The sequence below is a fragment of the Notothenia rossii genome (assembly GCF_949606895.1).
Source record: "Notothenia rossii genome assembly, chromosome: 1".
Classification (NCBI taxonomy): Eukaryota; Metazoa; Chordata; class Actinopteri; order Perciformes; family Nototheniidae; genus Notothenia; species Notothenia rossii.
In genome coordinates, this window is record NC_136912.1 from 57813848 (window position 1) to 57836797 (window position 22950).

At 42.9% G+C, this 22950-nt stretch overlaps 1 protein-coding gene and 1 long non-coding RNA gene across 2 annotated transcripts in view; both read left to right on the top strand.

Moving 5' to 3' along the window:
• The window catches only part of LOC307021219 (uncharacterized protein), a 616546-nt gene that overhangs the window by 557862 nt on the left and 35734 nt on the right, over positions 1-22950 (top strand). The window lies entirely within an intron of this gene.
• On the top strand, positions 6083-8167 carry LOC307020382. Its single transcript, XR_013802859.1, has 2 exons — positions 6083-6195; positions 7833-8167. It is a non-coding gene; the product is annotated as an uncharacterized lncRNA (long non-coding RNA).

Below are 22950 nucleotides of genomic sequence, written 5' to 3' on the forward strand. Positions count from 1 at the left end.
ACAGCATAATAACCAGACTGTATCAGTAAAACTAAGTACCAGTTCTAGATCCTTGACTTTAGACCAGGGGTCGGCAACCCCTGGCACGCGTGCCAACATTGGCACGCGGCACCGTAACCAGTGGCACACTAGGAATAAGTGGAATAAGTGTGCAAAAATATTTAAATTGTATTTTCGGATCCTGAACGAGACCGCCGCCAGAGCGCGTCTCCCCGTTACCTGCAGAAGGAAGCCATGCACGTAATGCAGCCCCGCTCTCTTTAACTCCAGGTGACTTTCTGCCGCTTTCCTCTGTGGTGCAGTGCTGATCGTTTCACCACGGAGGAAAGCACTTCACTAATTGCAGTACCCATAAGGAGCTGTACAAATGCCGCAGTGTTTGCGTGGCTGTGTCTTTAGTTCAAAGCCCAGTGGCGATCTGCTCATCTCTCATCGAAATAATATGCTACAAAGGGGCGGACTGGCCAACTGTGTGTTGAACTTTCCTGTCGGCTCCCAGACCGTAGTCGAGCAGGGCAGAAGCAACAAGCTTCAGGTTCAATAACCAACTTTAGCTTAAATGACTGGAGAGAGGCGAGCTCTTCTTGGGAGGCCGTTGCATTTATTTAGCTGTTCTTCTGTTTCACAAAATACATCACAGACCTCTGTTTTTCTGCTGCCTCGTTTCACTTCCAGAAACATACATGTTCCCTCACTGTCGCTCTACCATCCACAAACACACATGCACAAGCCACAACCCCCCCCCCCCCCTCTCTCTCTCTCTCTTAAAGGGACAGCGACCTCATCTCACTCTGCATGAACCTGATATCATAACATGGGTGCTGTGGAAAATCAAAGAACGGACGATCGCCCTTATTATTATGCCGTTTAAACCAATTGTTTACATGTGTTTGTTAAATTCGGCATCATGTAAGTTGCGCTGACAGGTCCACACAGACACACTGCTTCCCCGCAGCGAGGCTGATAGTTGACGAGCGTCAAGCTCATCAACCCCCCCCCCCCCCTGTTGATAATTCTCGATCGTTGGCACGCGTATAAACATTTTTTTTTTAAATGGCACTTCATATGAAAAAGGTTGCCGACCCCTGCTTTAGACAAACAATTCAAAAGACAACATGTATTTAAAGACCAATCTTTATTTGAAGGTGCCTCTTAACCTGATATATTAGTTATACAGTAATAGTATTGACAATCTAAAAAAACTGAGCAACTCAACAGTCAACTTTATGTTTCTTATTGTCTAAAGCATTTGTAATTTTCATTTTCCCCCTCTCATATTCAGTGTGGACGGATTGAGGCAGCGTGGTGTCCAGAAAGCTGCAGAGACGTCAGGGAGAAACCGCCGTGTGATGGACGTCCTGTCTGTTGGTTTGGAGAGGACTGAGGGTCTTTCCTCTGCGAGGGGGACCAGGCCTGATGGAGGAGCCCATGCTGGGCAAAGCTGATACCAACTGCACAGGCCTAGTCTGTCACTTTATTTGACTGAATGTGTTTACTTATACATTTAATAGTTTTACACCTTCTGTCCATATGTGCGTTTAATTTAAAACATTTGATTAACTTTTGGTTCACATTTCAATAAATTGTATTTGTATTTGCACTCCTTTTGTCCATTATTCTTACTGAAAATGTTAGATTACACATTCACATCTGACTGAAGATTGGCCCTATTTATTTGTGACTTTGCAAACTCTGCGGTACAAGGCACATGTGTTGTGAAGCTCATAAAGCGAGGCAAATAGAAATAATCAGCTGATGGAATGTAGATGTGGAAATAGGTGCATTAAAAGTAGTTTCTTAGTTTACTGGTCTTAAAATCTCATAACATGAGCTTTTAATGTTCCTCTTGGATGTTCTTCTTGACCCTCAGAGAAGGAGAAAATGTTGTGTCTTTCAGGCATTTCCTTTCCTAACAAAAATTACAGGAAACCTAAAACATATTATTGCAGAACAAGTGTGTTATTTATTAAAGCGGTGTGTTTGTGTGTTTAGGGGCTGTAGATATAATTATTTTGTAATTGTAATGTTTTTTTTTTATTCTACTGTAACTTTGGAAGTTGTGTTACCAATGCTTACTGTTTATGAAATACCAATTTGGTAATGCAATTCATAAAAACAACAAGGTTTGGGTTTGTTCTTCAGATGACTGTGACGTTAACGTGTAAGCTCAATAATGAACTCCAGCTCAACCAACCATATTTTAATATCTAAGTAATCATCTTGAAATATGACATTAATAATTGTAATATACACACATCTTATTGTGAGGTTGATTTCACATACACTACTTCGACATTAGCTTGTCTACATACTTGAGCACAGCCAATTTAAATTAACCTTAGTGATGCATACAGTTCCTACCTACATAATAATCATCTCTCTAAATTACAAGGATGACCTTATTTTATCAACCTCAAAAAGAAGCCATTTGTTGTATAGTATTATCCCACTTAACGCTTAACACTTGTCTATTTCGTTTTAACCTTTATAAATATAGTCTATGATTTTAACTTGGAAGCTACTATTAGCATCATTAGCACCGATGTAGCTACCACTCGCTTACACGCTAACCCAAGCCTTAACATTAATTACGTAGCTGATAAAATCATTAACACATAAATAAGTACTCGAATTTCACTTACCGCAAAACCGCATTCATGCACCGTCTGTTTCAACCGCAGACATAGCCGTGGGAACATGTTTTAAATGGGGGGTGCTGTGGGGGGAAGATTTTTTTTCAACATTATAAAGTAAAATGCTTCAATCTGGTGCACTTTGAGCTGAATTGCCAGAGACTAGATCTAAGCGGTACAACTCTAAACACCCATATTGAAAAGATCGGTTTACATTTTAATAATCAAATAAGTATGTGGACATAACCAATAACCTAACATAGCCAATAACAAGTAAATGTAATTTATTTTATTTTTGTTGTTCATTTATTTCTTATTTGACCAGTTAACATTTATTTATTTATGCATATTCTTTAATCTCTCCAGATTTAAACAATATTTCTGGTTTACTGTCCTATAGTATGCACTGGAATGATTTCAAACCTTTTTTTATTTATCCCAATAATTATAAAGCTGTGCCTTGGAAATATTTGTTTACATAAATTGTTAACAAACCGTTTGAGACCCTCTGAGATAACTTAGACTAAAGTGAACTATCTAAACAGTCAGTCCTTTACCTCACTGAGCCTCTCAGTCTGTCTGGCTATCAGTCCTGTCCAGACAGCTGATATCTGTCCTGTGTGTGAGCTGCGGGCGCCTGATAAGCCAACATCCCCCACTTTCATCGTACAGGGCAAATGGAAACTGTAACCGGGGTGAAAAGGGTGTTATCTTTACTTAATTATGAATGTTGTTACATCAGGGCTGAAAATTCGTTTTTTTGTATTATATTTCCATTTAATCTTGTGGACGTGCAGATTCCCTATCCTCCATTAGGGGGTGCTGCAGCACCCTCAGCACCCCTACTTCCCACGACCCTGACCGCAGAGCGAGTCACAATAGTCCGATATATAAGCATGAAGAACAAACAAACACGGCCGGGGGCAAGTTGTGTTCCCTGGATGAGTTGAACAGGCAGAGTGCTTGTAGCTTCACGGAGCAGCTAGCAGAGAGACAAGAAGCTAAGAGCAGCAGTCACATCACAGAGCCGTCACTCAATGTGACCACGCCCTAATTTATGCAAACACTTTAAGACCTAATATAAATAAAAGGGTCGTCTTAGAAAACAATTCACTCACAGATCCATAATCATGAAGGTGGAATCTAACTATATTCATAATAATATTTATTGCATCCATTTTTTCTGCTGTAAAGTTGGGCATTTTAACATGGGGGTCTATGGAAATTGCTCCTTTCTGCAGTCAGTCCCTATCAGCCAATATATGAACTGCAGTGTGTGCCACTTCCGTATTGGCGTCCCGGCTCTTCCACAGAGTTTGCCGCTTGGTCATTAAGTAACTCTTCACCTGCTGCTGTTCACACTACTTTGTACGGATCGAGAGTACTACTTGGACCTCAGCAGACTTTTATGGTCGGTGGAGCCAGACTGGCAGGGATGATATACCTGAAAAGGTCTCTCTTATTGAAGGTCATGTTATGTTTCCATGTCAGAGTAAGAAGAGATGTTATATTTTTGTGTAAATAGTTAAAGTCTTCATGCCAAAAAAGTTAAATCTTGGGGTCTTGTTCTCAAGTGAGGGACATTGGAGTAAGATGGGCCCGACAATGAGAGAAGAGGGAGCGGTGTTGCAGTTTTTTTACCCCCCCACCAGAAGGCAAAGCTCTCATCCACCATCCATCTTCGTTCCTACCCTCACTTATGGTCATGAGAGATGGGTCATAACTGAAAGAACAAGCCTGCAGATACAAGCGGCTGAATTGGGGTTTCTCCGGAGGTTTGTTTTTATCTCTACTACTTCGCGTAGAAGGAGCCAGTTGAGATGGTTCGGGCACCTGGTCAGGATGCCACCTGGGCGCTTCCCTATGGAGGAGGTCCAGGCAGGTCCAGCCGGGAGGAGACTGAGGGAAGACCCAGTACCTGAGTGTGATGGAATCCCCCAGTCAGAGCTGGTTGATGTGGCCGGGGTACAGGACATTTTGGGCCCTCTGCTCAAACTGCATCCTCTGCGACCCGACTGCAGATAAGTGGATGGATAAAACATGGATCTCAGAGGATGCTGAATCTTGTAGATGGTATTCATAAGATCATCTAAAACTTTTTCTTGAGTTCTAAGTGTTTCTGTAGATGATAGGGACCCCCAGTATCATATTGAGATTTTACTTTAGGTCTGCCATGGTTGAATCAAGCCACACAAGATGAATATAATTCTCTTTACTTGTAATCTTTCATATACATAAAAAGGCTAACCCCCACCGTGCTTTCCCCATTTCCCAAACTTAAACCAGGCACATCATACAGTTCATGAATGTCTACGTGTTTGAAAAAATTCTCAAATTTCCACATTTGATACATAATTAAACAACATATGATCAGAGGCCAGTTGGCAGTTTGCCACATTCTGTAATGCATCAAATATTCTTTGCCACTGCTGATACCCCAGTGGTGATGTGGAATTAAGTTTAATATTTACTTTGAAATTTGCAGTTTAAAACAACCACAGATCAAACTGTATAATTTAAAAAGACAAGGGGTCAGCAGCCACTAGCAGCTCAACATGATTCTCTTACAAATGGAGGAGGTGGGGGTGTCATTTGGAAACACAAACTAAAACAATTTAAAAAGACACACTTATTTGATTAGCAGCCTGGATGGGAAAGCCTGAGAGAGCATCTATGATCAAAAGAGGGTAACTGACTGAAACCAAGACATGTTATCTTTCCTGCTGGTGCCGCCATGTCCAGGTAGGCTAGGAAATAAAGTCATGGTTATAAATGATCACATGGTGGCCTATATCTCAACTCTACAGACAACTCTTAGCCACAGAATCTGAATTTGACAACAAGCTTCAACGTCAACAACCGTATGTGGCTACATTCATATTTTGCACTTCATGTAATTTAGGCAGCATATTCAGCTCAGCACCAGTGTGTCAGCACTAATTTATTGTGATAAGCATAAGGTTAAAATAAATTCATTTAACTTTGTTCGTTCTGAAAATACAGAAAGAAGCACATTACTGCAACGTGGCTGCATACTGTCGGCTGGGTTTAGTAAGTGATGCATCTGCATAAACATTTGTTTGCATGCTTAAACTTGCATTAAAGGTAACCTATCATGCTATATTTGAACAATATATTGTAGGGCCATACCTATATAAAGTATATAAATATAGTTTATTTTTCAAAACACCAAACATATCCTGCATTTTTGCCATGCCTCATTTCGCTCTATATGCTCTTTCCAGCGCTTTTTTTGCAGGGGGCTGATTCTGTGAGCTGCAGCCATAGACTGTATATATAAATAGACGTAGGGTCCGTGACGTCACCCATAGGATTCTGCAGAGTTGCCGAGAAGCCAGGCGGAGTCGGCCACTAACGGCTCGACAATGACGTCAGAGTTCAACTCCCGCCTTCTCCAGCCTGCTCCAAATAAGGGCAAAGAGGCGGAGCCGAGGCGGGACCTGCTGCCACTGAGCTGAAAGTTCCAGAGCTAGCTGAAGCTACCAAGCTAAGCTAACATGCTCCCTATCTGCACACTGCCGTGGCATTTTACGTTTCTAAGGTAAGGGGACATGAAACTATTCAGCAAAACTATAAATAATAATCTAAGTTATTGAGTTTTTAGCATAATACTTCAGAATCTTAAAATCCCTTTACGTTTGTATGCAATTGTGCTAAATTCAACACTGGAATCAAGCAAATATTAATATGTTTGCATGACATTAGTTATTTATATTTTGATATCACTTTAATTATACGTTTAACACATTTAAGTCAAGCTAAGGTACATGTGATGGTAGCTAGTTAGTGCTCTTACCTGTGAGGCCTCCTCCAAACAGCATAATAACCAGACTGTATCATTAAAACTAAGTACCAGTTCTAGATCCTTGACTTTAGACAAACAATTCAAAAGACAACATGTATTTAAAGACCAATCTTTATTTGAAGGTGCCTCTTAACCTGATATATTAGTTATACAGTAATAGTATTGACAATCTAAAAAAATTGAGCAACTCAACAGTCAACTTTATGTTTCTTATTGTCTAAAGCAGGGGTTCTCAAACTTTTTGTTTATGCGGACCACTATTTATTATCAAGGATTTTCGCGGACCACCTCATATGCAAACCGTAAAAATAAGTGCATATATAAACGTAGTGTTAAAACGCCGATATTTTTTTATAGTTAATTATAGACAAGTAAATGTAAGCCTATGTGAACGGTGTCTGTCTGCGTTGTGTATGTTTCTCAAAGAGGAAGGCGGAAAGTATTTTAATTAGGTCATCCCAAACAATGCCACAAGTACGCACGCGAGCAGTGCACTCACAAAACGGGCAGACAGGTCTACAAAAAACTACCGCTATGCTACGCTAGTACCCCCGGTCTATATAAGCATGAAGAACAAACAACCATGGCCGGCTTCAAGTTGTGTTTCCTGGATGAACTGAGCAGGCAGAGTCCCTGTAGCTAGCTTCACGGAGCAGCTAGCAGAGAGACAAGAAGCTAGCACCAGCAATCACTTGACAGAGCCGTCACTCAATGTTACAACCCGCCCCCTACTTAGTGGTAGTGGCTCGTGGGGAGACCCGCAACATAAAATAAAACACGGCAAACACGCAGCATTAAACGGCGTCTTATTTATTCCAGACACAACCGTACTCACATGGCCAACCGGCAAATAAACAAGGGCTGGAGGACAGGAAAAACAAACAAAAGGACGAAGGGGGCCTGGGCCAGCCACACCACGGGCCCTAGGACCCAGAGCTTCCCTCCGCTACCCAGAGGTCTAACAAATAAAGCCACGAAAACCTACACTACCTGGTCCTCCAGAGTACATAAGACACACAAGTAACACAGGGGATCTACAGATCCTAAACAGCAGAGTGAGGTAGTCCACGGACAGAGTCTTCCGGCATCTGGATAGGGAAGAGACCTCTTCTCCTCCAGCTTCTCCTTTTTAAGTCCCCAGCTGAAGTCATTAGGACACCTGGGGGAGGCGGAGCCAGGGGCGGACCAGGTGTACTTGCGCAGCAGAGAGACAGAGAAAAGCAATACAAGCACGTAACACCCCCAACATGAGTTAGTGATTTTTTTTTTTTTTAAAGAAAACTGTTATGTTTTGCTTTGGGCTTTTTGTTGTTGTGTTTTACTTGTTGTTTGTTCCTTTTACTCCTCACTACTCTGTCTTTCCGTCTCTGCAGGGCTGGTGTGTGACAGGGGGGCGTGGCTGGTTTACTCCTGGCTGCAGATGAGGCACACCTGTCCTCACTCACATGATCAACCTGCTCTTTAAGAACCTGGCCCTCACCTCACTTCTCTGCCAGTGAATTACATGCTGTTCCGCGGTCCGGAGTGCCTTTCTGCAGCCTGGAGTCTGTTGTTGTTTCACTTCGCAGTTTGTTTAGGAGTTCTTTTTGAGTTTTTGTCGGGAACGTTTTCCCGCAGCTTCGTTTTTGGACTTACTACGGCCAGCCAGCTCTGTGTCGTCCGTACCTGCCTTGGAATACCTTTGTTTATTAAACACGTTGAAACTTTATTTTTGTCAGTCTCTGCTTTGGGGTCCAAGTAGTATCCAAACGTCACAAAAACAAAACAATCACAACAATCAACTTTAAGTCGAGAGACGTGCTCAACCACTCAGTCCACACACCGAACAGGCTACATATCAGTCAAAACACACAAAAGAAAACACTTGCAACCACTGCAGCATAGTGAGAACAGTAACACCTCCAAGTGGTTTAGAGCCAGAACCATAGACAGTGCTTCCTTTTCGACTGTGGAACCAACGGTGGAGCACACCCGCTGATGGGGATTGAATTTCCCGGGTCGGTACGACACAGGGGGCTCTACCTCACGATCAGCTCCAATATGTCTGCACGCTGCGCATCAGGCAAGTGTGCCAAATGAGTCTCCATATTGACCAGAGTCTCCGCAGCGATCTGACTCAAGATGAATATTATGCAATGGCGAACCCACACACTGCATACCAAACCCCCTCACAAGAACACCCGAACCCACAGCAGACTCCTCAGAGAGGGGCAACACACCCCTCATCATAAAGGATTGCGAAGCTGCTGTATCCCTCAAAATGGTCACTGGAACCCTGTTGTTCTTCCCCGGTAAAGACACCATTCCCTCCATAAGAAACGGAGCAAAAACGTCCATTCTGATTTGAGAGACCCTGGCTTTGAAGTACTCACCAAAGCGACCGTCTTTACAGCCTTCTCCTCATCCCGCAAAGCATAACAATTCGCAACAATATGACCTCTTTTCTTGCAGAAATAACACACTGGGCTATCTCTGGTTCCCCAATTAACCTCCCTCGCCTTTCCTCCACAGCTCTCGGCATGCTGCCCTGTAACGGCATATTAGCGGAGCTTTCCCTGACCTTGTTCTCACCAAACCGGGCCTGCGTGCTATCCCTCTCACCGAAGTCAGACTTGTGAGTGAGGACATACTCGTCAGCCAAAACCGCAGCATCAGACAGTTTCATAGGTTTTTGCTCATTTATACTGTATATGTGGCTACTCTGTCAGGCAAACAGTTTTTAAATTCCTCCCTGAGCATCAACGTTCTCATGTCCTCTAGAGATCTTACCCCCGTCAACGAGCACCACCGATCAAACAGTCCCTCTTTCTCACGGGCGAAGTCCACATAAGCTTTAGAATCTTTTTTTCTAAAACTGCGAAACCTCTGACGATACGCCTCTGGCACCAGCTCATAGGCGTGTAGAATTGCTGCTTTTACCTGCCCATAATCCAGGCTGACCTCGTCAGACAATGCAGCATATACCTCCTGAGCTTTCCCCGTGAGAACGCACTGCAGCATCACAGTCCACACATTCCTAGGCCATTTCAAGGTTGTTGCAACCCGTTCAAAAAGAATAAAAAAATTATCCACGTCCCTCTCACTGAATACTGGAATAAATCGGGTGTATTTACCCACATCAAACTCATGAGGTTGCGCAGAGCCCAACTGCTGAGTTTGGTGCGTTAATGTCGTTAACTCCAGCTCCTTCAAACGAAACATCCGATTAGACTCCTCCTCTAGTTTCCTGATTTCGAGATTATAGTCGATCTTCTTTCTCTCTCAGTTTGTTGTCAATCTCCTTCTCTCTAATCATCAGTTTAAGTAGCTCCAGCTGAAGCTCGCTCATTGTCGGAGCGACCTCTGTCTCCCCGTCTTTGGGAAAACAAGCAGCGCCCCCTTCCTCTTCCGACAACACTTCCTGCTCTACCAGCGCAGCCAACAGCTGTTCTTTAATGACATGCTTCTTGCTCTGCTTACTAAACGCAACGTGAAACCTGCCTGCGATTAGCTCCAGTTCCGGTTTACTATATAAGTCCAACTTCTCCCGAGTCGGACCACTAATAAACCCCTCTAGATCAAAATCCATATCTCCACTTTGAAACTCACCCTAACACCAGCACCTGCCCGAGACAGCTTTTGGACGAGCCCCCATATGTTACGACCCGCCCCCTACTTAGTGGTAGTGGCTCGTGGGGAGACCCGCAACATAAAATAAAACACGGCAAACACGCAGCATTAAACGGCGTCTTATTTATTCCAGACACAACCGTACTCACATGGCCAACCGGCAAATAAACAAGGGCTGGAGGACAGGAAAAACAAACAAAAGGACGAAGGGGGCCTGGGCCAGCCACACCACGGGCCCTAGGACCCAGAGCTTCCCTCCGCTACCCAGAGGTCTAACAAATCCCTGCGGGAGAAAATAAATCCACAAAAACCTACACTACCTGGTCCTCCAGAGTACATAAGACACACAAGTAACACAGGGGATCTACAGATCCTAAACAGCAGAGTGAGGTAGTCCACGGACAGAGTCTTCCGGCATCTGGAGAGGGAAGAGACCTCTTCTCCTCCAGCTTCTCCTTTTTAAGTCCCCAGCTGAATGTCATTAGGACACCTGGGGGAGGCGGAGCCAGGGGCGGACCAGGTGTACCTGCGCAGCAGAGAGACAGAGAAAAGCAACACAAGCACGTAACACTCAATGTGACCACACCCTAATTTATGCAAAAACCTTAAGACCTAATATAAATAAAAGGGTCGTGTTAGAAAACAATTCACTCACAGATCCATAATCATGAAGGTGGAATCTAACTATATCGATAATAAAATGTATGGAGCCAGGGGTAGAAACATGTTTTTTTCTGCTGTAAAATTGGGCATTTTAACATGGGGGTCTATGGAAATTGCTCCTTTCTGCAGCCATCGCCTATCGGCCAATATATGAACTACAGTGTGTAGCACGTCTGTATTGGCGTCCCGGCTCTTCCCCAGAGTTTGCCGCTTGGCTGCAGCTGACCACGCCCCCCTGCAGGAGAGGGCAACACACTCTCACTCCATAATCGTCCAGGAGCGACGCTTGGTCAGGGTCCTGTGGCGTGCAGTTTTGACGCTCCTAGGCTCCTTCAGCTTCATAAAGGGACGCAAATAGTTTTCAACTGATAGCAATGTATTCCCATCTGCGGCGGGATTTGACGCTCATGGAAGCACAGCATTCGTTTGTGTCGGCTGCCATTAAAGGCAATGTGAGCGTCCATTCCCATTGGATAACGGAGATTTGTACACCCGGAAGTAAGTATTCCCCTTACTGTCGATTGATTTTACAGTGATATCTGCACTACTCATCGACTAAAAAACACCAGATTATCCTTGTTAATTACACAACATTGATTAGTTTAAATTGGGTGCAATGCTTTTTGTATTTTTCCCCTTCGAGAAACAAATATTTTTTCGGAGTAAAGGATGGCAGAAGACACTACACTACCCAGAATCCCCAGCTATAGTTTAGGACTACACCATGTGTAGATGTTTGACAAGCCCCGTGATTAGTTCTCAAGTTCTGTGATTGGTTGACCTCCAACTTTATTCCATTCATTCCAATGGCTGGATGTCAAATGATCTTCAAATTTCTCCCTGCAGAAAAAAAAAACATGGCCGAACTTCGTTTTATTCTCGGTGGAAAATGCCTATTTTAAAGTTAGTTTGTCCATTAAAATGCGTTTTGATGTCATTTGATGCGAGAAATATGAGTTGTTATTTCAGATTATGTGTGCAGTAGATGTAAATGATCTTTAGTTTGCTAGTTATTACGAAGATTACTTCAGGAAATTGTGTCCATACAACGTTTTCATTGTTACCAAGGTGGTTGCTAGGGACGCTGCTATCGATATTATTTCTGTTATGTTGTGTAACTGTTTAATGGTGCTATCTTTATTGCTACCCCCTTCCCCGTCAATGTATAGTGTTGGTCCACAGCGCAAACGTATTAGTTTAACAAAATCTGCATCTAAAATTGTGGCATAGATACGTTATTTTCCCCTGTGCAATTCCAGTCTCACATCTCACATCACATCGTCATTAGCAAATACCGGAAACAGACCAAAAACATTTTTAAAAAATAAAATAATACTTTATTCCGAGTGTGCTTGCTTTTCTCTTTGAAAGTCATCACATAACGGCATTGTAATACACGGTATGGTAGCATTTAATATTACATATCTGCCGTAGTTCTCTATTTATAGAGCCCTGATGAGAAGACTTCTAGACAAACATGAGGAACTTTACACCTGTTTACTTTATTCTCTTATTTTTTTATAACTATAATGATCATATAAAGATGTGCCTTTACCTCACTGGTTGTAGAAAAAGCTTCTTATATTCGTTAGCATAGCTAGCTAACCAGATGCTAATAACAACAAAGTTATTGACTGTATGATCAGTATGAAAGATGAACAGATCGCCACTGTGTCTGGGCAAAGTATTCTTAAAAGTCTGAGCGATTTCAACCGAGGCGAGGAGCTAATGGCGGACTCTGGTGAAGGCATGGGTGATAGAACGTCAAGCACGTCGGGGGCGGAGCACATACGTGATGATGTCAGACCAGCGTCAGACAGATTCAGTCAAAATGTTTGAGTACTATTAACAATATGACCCAAAGTGGTTGAACACTGTATACACAATATTAAAAATCATATTCATAGTCATCAGAAAATTAGCGGTGAATTATGTTTGAGTTAAAACAACCCATTTTCTTTCAGAAGCTTAGTTCGGTCTTACAGTACAGTGTGCAAGAACACTGGTGATTCTGTGAAATCACTGGCTGATTAGTGGTTTTGCAAAATCACTGTTGTGGTTTTAGTGGTTTTTCAAAAAGTTACAGAATTGTATAATTATATAAATATAGGTAAAATATAGTGATAAAATATAGGTTACATACCTTGTGTTGTGAGAAATGACAAAAAGATGGTTCCAGAATGATTCAGAAGTGGGAAAATGAATAAAGCAACCTCTGCGTTAAAAATAACCCAGGCAGGTGTTCAACTGCAATTGAAGCCCTAATAACCCCATTGACCCGGCATGAACAACCCACCAGTGTGTTAACAGTACCCAAATAACCCATAATTATGACCCAGCCAAAACAACCCAGCAATGTGTTTATAGAAATAACCCAGCATTTTTTAGAGTGTACACATGCTGATGCAACGCAAATGTTTCCAACTTGGGATCAATAAAGTATATCTTATCTTAAGATGATCGATGGCTACTGCCATATTTGCAAAATTTGCCTCTGAACCTTGACAAGTGCATGTTTCAGGCTTATCAATGAACAACAGGAGGGGTCACAGACATAAGACCAGCTGTTAAATAATCTTCTGACCTTAGCTGGCATGTGGGTATATATATTAATGCTGCCCATTATGGGCACAAGCAATTGTCACCCATTTATTAATTATATGTTTTAAATTTGAGTGTTTCCTATCCCCTAAACCTCCAGGGATGTACACAGTTTAATACTGGCAACTTCTTATTATGGGAAATACGAAAACGTCTTTTAAAACTACAACTCCCAGTCAGTGGCGGCGCCAAAGATTTTCTCTAGGGGGTGCTGTGGGGTAGCTTGACGTTTCATAGAGGGTGCTCAAACATTAAGGGTTTCCCATTAATGCACCAGCGTGAGAGTTGAATTTTCTACTGCAACACTCCCCACGCACACACAGTGTACCCGCGACTGTTACAATGAAGGCTCGGTAATCAGCTCACGGCATATAGGTGTAATCAGGGGTAAAGTGCTATTTTTACAAGTGGGGAGTGGACCTCACCTCCTCTAGGAGGGTCCTCCCGGGTGGGGTCCCGGGAGATCTTTTTTTAAATATTGAAGTTAAAAGCATCAATCTGGTGCACTTTGAGAGCAAAATGAAGAGATCTATGGATACATCTCTCAACATACATATGAAACAGAACTGTAAACAGATTTTCTATTTCTTTATAGATATTTTACAAATCACTCCCCTTTTAAAACAAACCGTTTGAGACCAACTGAGATAACTAGACTAAAGTTAACTATCTAAACACTGAGAGTCCTTTACTTCCCCTGAGTGAGGTTACAGTATCTGAGACTCTCAGTCTGACAGGAGGAGAGAGTTCTCCCTCCACCTTGTTGTTGAAAAAGCTCCTTATATCCGTTAGCTTGGCTAGCTAGCACCCGATGCTAACCACACCGATCTCCGGTAGATACCCACCGGTGCGCGAGCTCTCTCTCTCGCTCGCTCGCGCACGCACACAAAATGGCTCATGCCACACACGCACGCACGCACGCACACACACGCACGCACACACACACACACACACACACACACACACAGGGCAGAGCTTGAATGAAACACAGAGACCCAAGTAAGCTACTTGTACTTACGAGGCCTATTATGTGCATAATCCCTCTCGCTTTCAGTTGGTTTTGATTGAGTGTCCACACGTGGACGTTTAAGGACTAAAAACGATCCATTTGTCACTTTGCTGTTAGCAAATAATTTGGGGCTCCGGCTAACAGGAAGTCACTCAAGTGTCACAAAGTAATTTAGCCTATGGGTAGGTAAAAAATCTAATGGGTGCTGGCCATTGGCCTAATCATATCACCTGTGTTGGCTTTATGTTTTTGGTCAAACATTTGTTTGTTTCACATTTGCATTGATGTAATAAATAATCTTTCTGATTTAATTTAATTTAATAAAAATAATAATAATAATTTTCGGAAAAAAACAAAAGAAAACATATATTTCTAGGGGGTGCTTAGGGGGTGCTTTGGCAATCCTGGGGGGTGCTTCAGCACCCCCTAGCTCCCCCCTGGCGCCGCCCCTGCTCCCAGTAGAGACGTGCCATATAGATAGAGAACATGTTGCAAAACACAATAGCCAGCATGTGTAGTTCTGGGGACGGGGTGGGGGAGGGGGGGATGGGGCGGACCCGTTCAAATCCAGTTTTGGACAGTCTGCCGTGGTTCCATCCCATTTCAAGTGCTGTTCGACGCTCGGCGTAACCCTCGGAGCACACTCTCCAATCACAGAGATTGAGGACTATCACGGGGTAGTGGAGAGAATACTTATTTCCGGGTGTAATATTCTCTAAAGCAAATGAGCTGCTCCGACCCTCGGTCCTGACGGACTCCAACTTGTGTTTATTAATAAAACAAATAAATAAACACAAGGATAATTATGTGTTATTGTTTAGTAAATGGAGAATTGCACAGGGGAAAATAACGTATCTATGCCACAATTTTAGATGCGGATTTTGTTAAACTAATACGTTTGCGCTATGGAACAACACTATACATTGACGGGGAAGGGGGTAGCAATAAAGATAACACCATTAAACAGTTACACAACATAACAGAAATAATATCGATAGCAGCGTCCCTAGCAACCACCTTGGTAACAATGAAAACGTTGTATGGACACAATTTCCTGAAGTAATCTTCGTAATAACTAGCAAACTAAAGATCATGTACATCCACTGCACACATAATCTGAAATAACAACTCATATTTCTCGCATCAAATGACATCAAAACGCATTTTAATGGCCAAACTAACTTTAAAATAGGCATTTTCCAGCGAGAATAAAACGAAGTTCGGCCATCTTTTTTTTTTCTGCAGGGAGAAATTTGAAGATCACATGACATAGACGCGAGCCATTGGAATGAATGGAATGCAGTTGGAGGTCAACCAATCACAGAGCTTGAGAACTAATCACGGGGCTTGTCAAACAGAGCACATGGTGTAGTCCAAAACGATAGCTGGGGATTCTGGGTAGTGTAGTGTCTTCTGCCATCCTTTACTCCGAAAAAATATTTGTTTCTCCGAATCGAAGGGGAAATATACAAAAGCATTGCACACAATTTAAACCAATCAATGTTGTGTAATTAACAAGGATAATCGGGTGTTTTTTAGTCGATGAGTAGTGCAGATATCACTGTAAAATCAATCGACAGTAAGGGGAATACTTACTTCCGGGTGTACAATTCTCCGTTATCCAATGGGAATGGACACTCACATTGCCTTTAAGGGCAGCCGACACAAACGAATGCCCTGCTTCCATGAGTGTCAAATCACGCCGCAGATGGGAATACATTGCAATCAGTTGAAAGCTATTTGCGTCCCTTTATGAAGCTGAAGGAGCCTAGGAGCGTCACAACTGTACGCCACAGGACCCTGACCAAGCGTCGCGCCTGGACGATTATGGAGTGAGAGTGTGTTGGAGAGGGGAGCGTGCTTTGAGATCAGCTGCTGGGCTGCAGCGGGGAGAAGAGGGGGAGAAAAAGAGATCTCCGTCCTCCGTGTTTTATTCTTATAGAAGTAAGAAGAGAAGTAATGGGGCAGAAACCCTCCTTTTTACGCAGCGGTCCAGACATAGACATCAAACGACGACACATTCAGTTACCAGTTACTTTGGCATTAGGGCAGGGATATCTAGATACTTTCCAAGGTTTGACATAATGAATTGTGCTACTTTTAAAGCAAGCAATGATGTTTTCAAATCTGTAATCAAAAAGCTCCTCAAAAACGCTATCGAAGCAGTTCCTGCCATTGCTGCGTTAGCTCAAACAGTAACAACAGACTATTTTTCTTAGCGGATGCATGTCAATTTAAATCAATACATACAACAATTTTTTAAGTCAATAAAATCATTTTCTACATCCATAAAAGCATTTCTATTAATATTGGGAGTCATGTCGTTACTTTGTTGAGAATGTGGCCATGTAATAGGCGGGATAATGTGCACATTGCACATTGCATTTCATTTCAATGTGCCTTCATGCCGATCTAGAACCCTCCGCTTCGCGTCGGGCTCCTGATCAGCCTGTCGGTCTTCTTTTCCCCATAATGACCGCGTCGCTGCACATTATCCCTTACATATGATTATATAGTCATTATTCATTTGTTTTAAAGCAGGAGGCGCAAACGCTTGCCTCGGGGAGGGAGAAAAAGAGCCAAAGCGGAGAGAATAAACAGAAGGGCAACCATGGCAACCATGCAAGGGAAGTCTTCTTCGCTGCTTTTGTGGCAGACCACAGCGCCACTTACAGGCCTGGCATATGTACTACAGCGTCTCCAGCGCTTTCGAGCGGCAATGGCCGGCCGTGGCCCAACCTCTCATTCCCCTGATAGGTGGAGAATTGACCAATAGCCGTAGCGCCACCGTCCTGACTTCAGGACAGTGTTCAAATCTGGATCAGTCTGTATCAGATCCGTTGCAGCCCCTTTTTTAGAGATTTGGGTATGGAGGAAAATAGAGAGGGTTGTGTTTTCTGAACACCGGGGACCCATATTCATTTACAAAAGACGTACAAAAGTGCATTTTGCATGATAGGTCCCCTTTAAACATAAAAGATCAAAAAGTCAGCTTGCAATTAACGCACAATACACACTGACTGCCAATATCCAGAACACATACATACTAGCTACAGGTGTAACACTACCTGCATTAGTCCATTTAAGCTAGCAGGTGACGCATTGCATTGCATTACACACTCTTCAATTTACCAGTAAAACTATGATCAAATGTGACATTGATATATCCTATCTTCACTAGTGTGTTACAATCATACACCATTTATATACAGTGGAGGAAATACATATTTGATCCCTTGCCGATTTTCTAAGTTCACCCACGAATAATAAATAATAATTAATGAACAGTCTATACTTTTAATGGTAGGTTTATTTTTACTAGTTAAAGAGAGAATATCAAAAAGAAAATCCAGAAATTGATATTATATAAAATATTCAAATTGATTTGTATTTAACTGTGGGAAATTTGATTCCCTTGCAACAAACAGGAATTATGGCTCCCACAGACTGGTTACATAAGTCCATTTCCTTTAAAAAAGTACTCCTAATATCAATTTAGGCGCTTTCACACCGCAGTACTTTTCCTACAAAGGTTCATCAGAACTCTTTACTTCTCATGAACTAGGTACAGATCGCGTTCACACCGGAATAAGTCCCTGAGGGAGGATTAGGCAAATGAAGCCGCTGACGTCACTTCTTCTTCTTCTGCTTTGGGTTTACTGGCAGACCGCAAACAACTTCACGGCGTATAATGCCACCCGAAGTTCCCGGCCAGAAATCCCCTGCCGGAAGTCCCCAGAGTTGGGGACTGGCTTCAGAGTAAATCGCCAGAACGCCGAGACCTCCTCATCTCCACCGCTCCCATGTTTTCTTTTGTGTTGCCATAAGTTAGTCTCTCTGCGTTTGTGCACTCGGCTAATGCTAATAATGCTAATGCGAGGATAATAAAATGGCGGCTTCACAAAACTTTTTGGAGTTTTACGGGGCGTGGTTTGCAATCCGCCCAGCCAATCAGACATAGGAACCTTTTTCTCCCACGAAAGTCCCTGCTCTCTATGAACAAATTTTAGTTCTGGATTTTTTTGGTGTGACGCAACATTTCGGAACTATATGGAAACTAAAGTGGGAAAAGTACTGCGGTGTGAACGCGCCTCTTGTTAAAGAGCTGTCTATGGACCTCAGGGACAAGACTGTAGACCTGCACAAGGCTGGGACTGGCTACAAGACAATCAAAGAGCAGCTTGGTGAGAAGGAGACAACTGTTGGTGTGATTATTCAGAAATGGAAGAAACACAAAATAAGCATCAATCGCCCTCGGTCTGGGTCTCCGCACAAGATCTGGCCCCGTGGGGTTTTGATGATCATGAGAAAGGTGAGGGATCAGAACTACACAGGAGGAACTTGTTAATGATCTCAAGGCAGCTGGGACCACAGTCACCAAGAAAACTATTGGTAACACACTACACCATAATGGATCAAATCCTGCAGCGCCTGAAGGCCCCCTGCTCAGGAAGAACATGAAAGGCCCGTCTGAAGTTTGACAATCTGATTTACTCAAAAGAAGATGATGTGGTCAGATGGGACCAAAATGCAGATCTTTGGCATCAACTCGACACGCCGTGTTTGAAGGAAGAGAGATGCTGACTATAACCCCAGAACACCATCCCCACCGTCAGGCATGGAGGTGGAAACATTATGCTTTGGGGGTGTTTCTCTGCTAAGGGGCCAGGAGGACTTCCCTGCCTCTTGGCCGATAGCCTCCTTCCCTCAGCCAGGACACTGAACATGGGTCATGGAGGGGTCTTCCAGCAGGACAATGACCCTGAACATACGGCCAAGGCAACACAGGGGTGGCTAGAGAAGAAGCACATTTAGGTGATGGAGGGGCCTAGCCAGTCTCCAGACCTTAATCCTATAGAAAATCTGTGGAGGGAGCTGAAGCTTCCAGAGGCCAAGCATCAGCCTCAAAACCTGAAGGATTTGGAGAGGATCTTCAGAGAGAAGTGGACCAACATCCTTCCTGAGATGTGCACAGACCTGGAGGCCAGCAAGAAGCATCTGACCTCTGTGTGTCCAACAAGGGTTTCTCCACCAAGTACTAACACATGTTCTGCAATGGATCAAATACTTATTTCACACAGTTAAATGCTAATACATTTTTATCTTTTATATAATGTAAATGTCTTGATTCTCTTTTTGATATTCTCACTCTCATTAGTAAAGTAAACCATTACAATTATAGACTGTTAATTTATTTGTAAGTGGGCAAACTGACAAAACTGCAAGAGATCAAATACTTATTTCCTCCACTGTATCTGTCACTACTTTTATACATCTTTTCACCACTTTAGCTTACCTTCAAACAGAGAAACACTAACAGATCATTGTGGCTACACACTGTCCGCTAGGTCTAATAAGTGGAGCCTTTACCTGGTCTGCGTTTCACCTGTAGGACCCCTGAGCGGCCCTCTGTGCCTGTGTGAGCTTTACTCACTGTGACCATAACTTCACGTACTAAATATTTATGTTAGCATTGCTCAGGAACATATATCAGTAAACAGAGGTTAATCTAATCAAATATAAATACAAAAGTGATTTTGCAATATAATACATGTTCATGTGCAACATTCTAGTGCTAGGCCCAATGTAACTGTATGTCCCACACAACTTTAGATCCCTCACTAGATGCCAGTGACATCGATAGTGTTGTTCAGATATTAAGAGGACTTTGCCCTTCATATGGCGGCCCTCCACAGGCCCGGGCTGCGGGCCCCACCCCCCCCGACCCCATGTGCCAACACGTCAATCAGATGTAATTGCCTTCCTGGAGGAACAACATCAGGCTGTGGAGCTCTAACCACACAGATTCATTGCAACACCTAATCTGCTAATGAGCTCAGCGTGGCTATTTCCAGCACCGCCGCAGACAGAGCAGCCACTGAGGAGGGGGCCGGCTGCAGTGACAGCAGAGGACAGCGGCGTGGTGGAGGAGGCAGACCCCAGCCTGCACCCTGCAGGAATGCATAGTCACTTGGATCCTGTTTGATCTCAGCACATCATACTTGCTGCTTGACATAGCCGTGGGAACATGTTTCAAATGGGGGGTGCTGTGGGGATGACACCAGGGCCGGTTTTGACCAATTTGCTGCCCTAGGCAAGATTTTAGCTGGCATTGAAAAACCTCTACAAAAGACCAATACACTACAAACAGAGAAACGTATTGACATGGTGGACAGCTTATATAAAAAGGCTTCAAATGTATTTAGTATTGCGTGAACATGTTTTAATTTGGGGGTGGACTTCACATCTTCTTGGGGGGTCTGGGAAGATTTTTTTTTAACATTTTAAAGTAAAATGCTTCAATCTGGTGCACTTTGAGCGCCCAATTGCTAGAGACTGATCTAGGGGATACAACTCTAAACACCCATATGAAAAAGATCGGTTTGCATTTTAATAATCAAATAATATATGTGAACATAACCAATAACCTACCATAGCCAATAACAAATAAATGTAGGCTAACTTGTTTTATTTGTGTGGTTCATTTATATCTCATTTTACCAGTTAACATTTATTTATTTATGCATATTTTTAAATCTCTCCAGTTTTAAACAATATTTTTGGTTTACTGTCCTATAGTATACATTGGAATGATTTCAAACCTGTTTTTATTCAGCCTAATAATTATAAAGGAGTGCCTTGGAAATATTTGTTTACATAAATTGTGATCAAAACATTTGAGACCCACTCAACTATCTAAACACTCAGTCCTTTACCTCACTGAATCTCTCAGTCTGACAGGAGAGCTCTCCCTCCACATTATTGTAGAAACATCTTCTTATATCGGTTAGCGCAGCAGAAGCTAACAACAATCCCAGCCGGTACCGGTGCACCCCGTCTCTCAATCTATCTATCCCTCTCTCTCTCTCTCTCTCTCACGCTGGTGAGCTGCGGGTGCCTGATAAGCCAACATCCCCCACTTTCATCACTTACAGCGCCCATCGTACGGGGCAAATGGAAAATGTAACCGGGGTGAAAAGGGTGTTATCTTTACTTAATTATTAATGTTGTTACATCAAGACTGAAAATTCATTTTTTTTAAATAATATTTTTATTTAATCTTGTGGAAGTGCAGATCCCCTGTCCTCCACCAGGGGGTGCTGCAGCACCCTCAGCACCCCTACTTCCCACGGCCCTGCTGCTTGATATCCAGATTTGCATGGTCACTTTTATACTCATTCAGATCCTGAATGGTGAGATCCTGTAGCTACTCATCTCCATGTAATGTTGGTTAGTACTGCCACTTAGTTTGGGTTTTATCTAGCCCACAGAAGGTGCTTTCGTAAATAGTCACTAAGAGAACCAGAGTGCACTCTGGCACAAACTGGACCTTTGTCAGCTCGTGAGGGGTCAGACTGTACCATTCAGCCCACTCTCTGAGCTACAGTGTACTAGGGGTTTCACAACTACCAATATTTACTAGTCGACACGTTTTTCAAAATAGCAGTCGACTAGTCGTTACGTCATAATAAAGACACACAAAGAGAGGTGTACAACTGTATTTTATATTGGAACTCATACAGTAACATTAAACACTGCATTTTAATTTGTGTTACATGGCTGAGTAAATAACAAACAGTAACTGGACTCACCAAAATCGACAGCAAAAAACTCTTGTTTACATAAATGCCACGTAAATCCATTGCGCAACACTTTATTTGCTGTCCTCCACGATAACATCCACCTTTCCATATTTTTGGTTTGAACACCAACGCATCGACATGTGAGGGAAGGAGGCTTGACAGCTTTCGGGTGACAGTGTTGCCTGCCAGGGAAAAAACCCTCTCACTCGGGGTGCTTGTGGCTGGAATAGCCAGGTAGCTCCTCGAAAGCGGGGGAAGCGGTGCACGTTTTCTGCCCACCACTCCAGTGGATTATCCATTGTGGGCATATGCGGTGTCCGCTGGCAGTAATCCCGTAGCTCATCATCCGCATCACTGTTGACCCGTGTTTTCTTGCTGTTCGTTTGCCTCTGTTCAGTGCTGACGCCGGTCCGTTGCTCACTGGTGCTAGCATTACTGCTAGTGCTAGCTGTCGGCAGCGGGTGTTTCATCTTCAGCTGTACACAACTGACACTTCACTGTGGAGTTGGTTACATCTTCGTTGAAGTACTGCCATACATAAGAATGTCGGACGTATTTTGTAGCATTTTGCAGCACCTCGTTTACCTCAATTTTTTTCAGGACTAGTTGACTAGGGCCTACAGCGCCGACTAGTGGTAAAGGTAGTCGACTAGTTGGTGAAACCCCTACAGTGTACTCTGCCTTTGTTGTTACCCTTTTGTTTCGTTTACCTAAAAATGGTTAATATTTTCTGAAAGCTGAGTTTCTTCCCGTTAAGGGAGTATGACTAGTTCATAGTTTATTAAATGTTAAGAAGCACTCAGACGCTGTTTCTTGCAAGATTTTAGTTTACTATCCCATCATTCAAGGGTGGTTTTTCACTATAAGTAATGTATTTATTTTGGACGGACACTATAATTTACATTTTTTTACTATGTTCAATCTGAATTTACTTTAAAATAAAAAATAATTATATTGATTCTGACTTTTCTACATCCAACACACAGGTTTATCATTGCTTTGAGAAAAAAGATTATTAATGTAACC